Raw genomic sequence first — 6000 nt, 5'->3', positions numbered from 1 at the left:
AGCAGGCACCTATTGGGAACTAAGGGCTGATAAGCAGGTAAGAGTTCCTTTGCAGCGCTAAGACACAAGGATCAAAGATCAGTAGGTAGAACAGCCGAAGCTAGCAGGAGTGCATGGAAACACAAAGGCAATGGAAAGTAGCTCTTGGAAACTAACAGAAATCACCAGGAGGAGGCAGAAGTGTGAGGACACAGGGCAGGAAACAGACTATCAACACAAAGGGAGACACTGAAGCAGATTGCGGGCACAGGTACTGATAATGAAAGGCAAGCTGAACTCACAGGGGATCACGGAGGTGTAGGAAGGCTGACAACAGTGGTACATAAGGAAAACAGGTACACAAGAACACAGGAATACTCAAGGGATATATCTGGTGCAAGGATACAGGTTGAAAGCAGAAACACACAAAGAGTAACTAGGGACAAGCTGGAAGACACTGGGAACACTGGGGGTATGGAGCTTACATTGGAAGATGCTAGGGATCTTGGAGTCACTAAGAGTCTCCCAGAAAGTAGGAGTCTTAGGGTCACTAGGAATCTTCTCAGGAGGCCTGGGACACTAGGAATCTTCTTCACTCAGAAATACGGGAATGCTAGGAACCTTCTCAGAAATACAAAGTCACTAGGAAAAATTGGGGGACTTGGTGCTAGGAACACTAGCTTTGCTCAGGCAACAGAGAATGAGCCCAATTTAACAGACAGTGCAAGGGTTTTTACCTTAATGAAGAGAATGCATTAAGGTGAAAAACCTTTAGACTGTAGAACCACTCTAAGTTCCACTCTTAAAAGCAAATCAATACAAAATATCCTTTTTTTATATAAGGCAGGAGCCCATGGTTTTAAAGCCAGCCATAGACAGGTAGAAATTCGGTTGGTTCTGCAGGAAGTGGACAAATTTTGATCCATCTATGGACAGGCTCATTGTGCTGAAGTTGATCTATTGATTAACTTCAGTAAAACTAGCCTGTCGTTTTTTTTTCTGCCCTCGATCCCCTCATGTTTTGCATTGTATTGTTGTTGTTCTGTCACATGTTCTGTCTCCCTTTGTAATGTACAAATGTACAGCGCTGAGCGAACTATTGGCACTTTATAAATACTGTATAATAATAATAATATATATAGCCGCCAGCAGTTATCATTGTATTCTGCAGGGCAAGAGACCTTATTGTTCTCTGCTACAGTTTTGTTACACTTACAGGTCTTGTATTAGATACAAAAGAATATATCACGAGGACACTCTTAGCTTTACCAACTCTTATTAATTTAATCCATTGCAAAAAACAGAGTATTTTAAAACTGCTAAAATCCATACAAGCAATCCTCATGCTAATCAGAGCCAATTGCCTCGAGCAGGCTTTTAGATAGCATGTGAAATTACTGTAGGGATTTTATCCGTTTTTAAAATATGATCTTTTTTCCTATGCATTAAAGCGGAACTATACTTATCCTTTCTCCAACAATGCCGCATACCAGAGCTCCCTGCCCGGACGCTTACATCTTCAGGTGGCCAGCTTCATCGTCTTGATTGCCGGCCGCTGTCATTGGCCTGGTGGTTATAACTTCACTCCCCCGCATGCGCGGGAGGCCAGTCAGATTTGGCATTGCCAAATTAGCACAGTGAGCTGCACATGCGCAGCTTACTGTACAGAGGGGGACAGGCAGGTAGCAACTTTAATGCAGAAGAGACAAATCATGTCTCCTCTGCATTAAGATTCCTGCCTGTTCGCCCATTTTAATTATTTTTAGCTAAAGTTCCACTTTAAATGAAGAGTGGGTGAAGCAAAGTGTGCCATTATGAGATATTATTTTGTATCTTTTACTGTACATGGACTGCACATATACGAAAGCACTGACATTCCTTTTGCTACCTGGAAATGATACAGATTCATGCATGGGGCTCTCCTATGGCAACCACTCTTAAGACAATAGCTATTACCTCCCCTGATATACACTATATTGCCAAAGGTTTTGGGAAACCCATCCAAATCATTGGATTCAGGTATTCCAATCACCTCCACGGCCATAGGTATATAAAATCAAGCACCTAGGCATGCAGACTGCTTCTACAAACATTTGTGAAAGAATAGGTTGCTCTCAGGAGCTCAGTTAATTCGAGCATGGTATCGTGATAGGTTGCCCCCTGTGCAATAAGTCCATCAATGAAATTTACTTGTTACTAAATATTCCACAGTCAATTGTTAGTGGTATTAAAGCAAGGTGAAAGAAACTGGGAACAACTGCAACTCTGACATGAAGTGGTAGGCCACATAAAATGACAGAATGGTCAGTGCATGCTAAAGCAGACAGTGCGCAGAAGTCACCAACTGTCTGCAGAGTCAATAGCTAAAGATCTCCAAACTTCATGTGGCCTTCAGATTAGCACAACAACAGTGCATAGAGAGTTTCAAAGAATGGGTTTCCATGGCTGAGCAGCTGCATCCAAGCCTTACATCACCAAGTACAATGCAAAGCGTTGGATGCAGTGGCGTAAAGCACGCCACCACTGGACTCTAGAGCAGTGGAGACGTGTTCTCTGGAGTGACGAATCATCCTTCTCTGTCTGGCAATCCGATGGACATGTCTGGGTTTGGCAGTTGCCAGGAGAACAGTACTTGCTTGACTGCATTGTGCCAAGTGTAAACTTTGGTAGAAGGAGGATTACGGTGTGGGGTTGTTTTACAGGGGTTGGGCTTGGCCACTTCATTCCCATGAAGGCATCAGCATACCAAGACATTTTGGGGACAGTTTGGGGATGGCCCCTTCCTCTTCCAACATGACTGCGCAGCAATGCACAAAGCAAGATCCATAAAGACATGGATGAACGCGTTTGGGGTGGAGGAACTTTTTATTATTTAACTTTTATTTGATTTTCCAATATAAAATGAACAACATATTTACAAAAATAATTCACATATACCCATTTCATTATACCCCCTAATGCTCCCCCTCCCAACCATCCCGTTTTACCCCATCCACATCCTCTTTCTGACTTATATCCTTTCTCATATTTATCTACTTGTCTCTTTATCTCCAACATTGCTCTCCCTCAAAATCACAATTAAGACTCCCTCCTGGCTTCTAAATTTCTCCACCAATGCCCACCAGTTTCATATATCTTTCAGAGGTTTTACATTTCAACCAACTACACCACGTTTTCCTGAATTCTTCCATTTTATCCTCCTCTATATGACATAACTCCTCCATCCTGTAAATATTTTTGACTCCATTCATTAATTTTTGGTGCTTCAGGAACCTGCCAAAACTTGGGAATCAGACTCTTAGCAGCACTAATTAGATGATAAAGTACCCTGTTTTTATATAATTTTACTGAGGGCTCAAACTTATAGAATAAACAACTCCAGGGATCTCTCTGTACAATTATCCTGCATATCTCCTGAATATAATGAATTATTTCTCTCCAGTAATCCTGTAGTTTTGGACAACCCCACCATACACTTGCAAGAAAAAGTATATGAACCCCTTGGGATTACGTGGAGTTTTGCATGAATTGGGCATAAAATGTGCTCTGAACGTCATCTAAGTCACAACAATAGAAGAACACAGTCTGCTGAACATAATACTACACAAACATTAGATGTTGTCATGGTTTAATTGCACATAACATGTGAACAGTCACAGTGCAGGGAGGAAAAAGTATGTGAGGCCCTAGCTTAATGACTTCTCCCAGAGCTAATTGGAGCCAGGAGTGAGCCAACCTTGACTCCAATCAGTGTGATGATATTGGATGTGTTGCTGACAGCTGTCCTGCCCTTAAAAAACACACACCTGTTTTGGGTTTACTGGTTTCAAGAAGCACTGTCTGATGTGAACCATGCTTCGCAGAAAAGAGCTCTCAGAAGACCTACGATCAAGAATTGTTGACTTGCATGAAGCTGGAAAGGGTTACAAAAGTATCTACAAAAGCCTTGATGTTCATGTGTCCACGGTAAGACAGAATGGAGAAAGTTTAGCACTGTTGTTACTCTCCCTAGGCGTTGTCGTCCTGTAAAAATGACTGCAAGAGCACAGCGCAGAATGCTGCATGAGGTAAAGAAGAATCCCAGAGTGTCAGCTAAAGACCTACAGAAATCTCTGGCACATGCTAACATTTTTGTTGACACATCTACAATAAGGAAAACATTAAACAAGAATGGAGTACATGGGAGGACACCACTGAGGAAGCCATTGCTGTCCAAAAAGAATATTGCAGCACATTTGAAGTTTGCAAAAGAGCACCTGGATGTTCCACAGCACTACTAGCAAAATATACTGTGGACAGATGAAACCAAGATTGAGTTGTTTGGGAAGAACACACAACACTATGTGTGCAGAAAAAAAGGCATAGCACACCAACATCAAAACCTCATCCCCACTGTAAAACATGGCGGAGGGAGCATCATGGTTTGGGGCTGCTTTGCTGCCTCAGGGCCTGGACGGATTGTTGTCATTGATGGGAAAATGAATTCCAGAGTTTATCAAGACATTTTGCAGGAAAACGTACGACCATCTGTCCGCCAACTGAAGCTCCGCAGAGGATGGGTGATGCAACAGGACAATGACCCAAAGCATACAAGTAATTCAAGAAAACAATGGCTGCAACAGCACAGAAAACGCCTTCTGGAGTGGCCCAGTCAGAGTCCTGACCTCAACCCGATTGAAACTGAGCAGTTTTGTGAAGAGGAGTGGTCCAAAATTACTCCAGATCATTGTGCAGGTCTGATCTGCAACTACAGGAAATGTTTGATTGAGGTTATTGCTGCCAAAGGAGGGTCAACCAGTTATTAAGTCCAAAGGTTCACATACTTTTTCCTACCTGCAGTGTGAATGTTTACATGTTATGTGCAATTAAACCATGGCAACATCTAATGTTTGTGTAGTATTATGTTCAGCAGACTGTGTTCTTCTATTGTTGTGACTTAGATGACGTTCAGAGCACATTTTATGCCCAATTCATGCAAAACTCCACGTAATCCCAAGGGGCTCACATACTTTTTCTTGCAACTGTATATGTGCCATTGTACCCCTTTCTCTACATCCTCTCCATGACAAAGGTGATGTGTCGACTTGTTGTCTGTGAGCTATGTTTGGTGTAATATAGAATCTAGTTAAACATTTATAATTAATTTCCACTGTGCTCATATTTGTCACCTCATGTGTTAATTTAAAAACTTTATTCCATTGCTGTACACTCAAATCTGTTCCAATCTCTTTTTCCCATTTTTTCAAGAACCCCGGAGGATCAATTCCTTCTATAGCCATTAGGATCTTATAAATCCTAGAAGTAACATGTTTTGGGATTATTTGTTCATTTAACAGTTTTTCAAATGGATATTTATCCTCCGACGTCCTCAATGGTTGAGGGAGACATGAAACAAAGTGATTTAGTTGATAATACCTCCACTTTTTCTTCTTTAAATTTTGAAAAGTGTGCATTTATCTTTCATTCAGTATATCCTTCAAACGTGCATTCTTATCCTTTAACCATTTCCCAAATATATTATCCTTCCCCCGGAGGGAAATATTCCCTTCAAAGGAGTCAATATTGAATTATATTTCCATCCTTTTTGACTATACATTCTATCCCATACACTTAAGACTTTCCTTGTCAGTGAACTAATATTAACATCCAATGTGCGAAATTTATGTGGAATCCATACAATCTTGTGCCTTACTTAAAATCCCTTCCATCTTCACCCATCCTTTCCCTTGTGAATTAAATGTCCAATCCACTATTCGTGATAAAATTACTACTAAATAGTAATTCCTTACATTAGGTAAGCCCAGGCCCCCTTTTCCTTTTTCTCTACTCAAGACTTCATAACTGATTCTTGGTTTCTTATTTGCCTATATAAATTTATTAATCATCCCGAAAAATGATCCTGGGAGGTGAACTGGAAGTATATGGAACTTATACAAGATTTTTGGCATTATCATCATCTTTACCAAATTTATATGTTCTATCCAAGAAGCTCCTCCCTTTGAAAGTCTGGCCTGCATGTAG

This window comes from Staurois parvus, unplaced genomic scaffold (genome assembly GCF_062004578.1).
Source record: "Staurois parvus isolate SC_StPar_1 unplaced genomic scaffold, SC_StPar_1.0 ptg000672l, whole genome shotgun sequence".
Taxonomy (NCBI): domain Eukaryota; kingdom Metazoa; phylum Chordata; class Amphibia; order Anura; family Ranidae; genus Staurois; species Staurois parvus.
The sequence above is the reverse complement of the archived record's forward strand: the minus strand, read 5'-3'. Positions refer to the sequence as shown.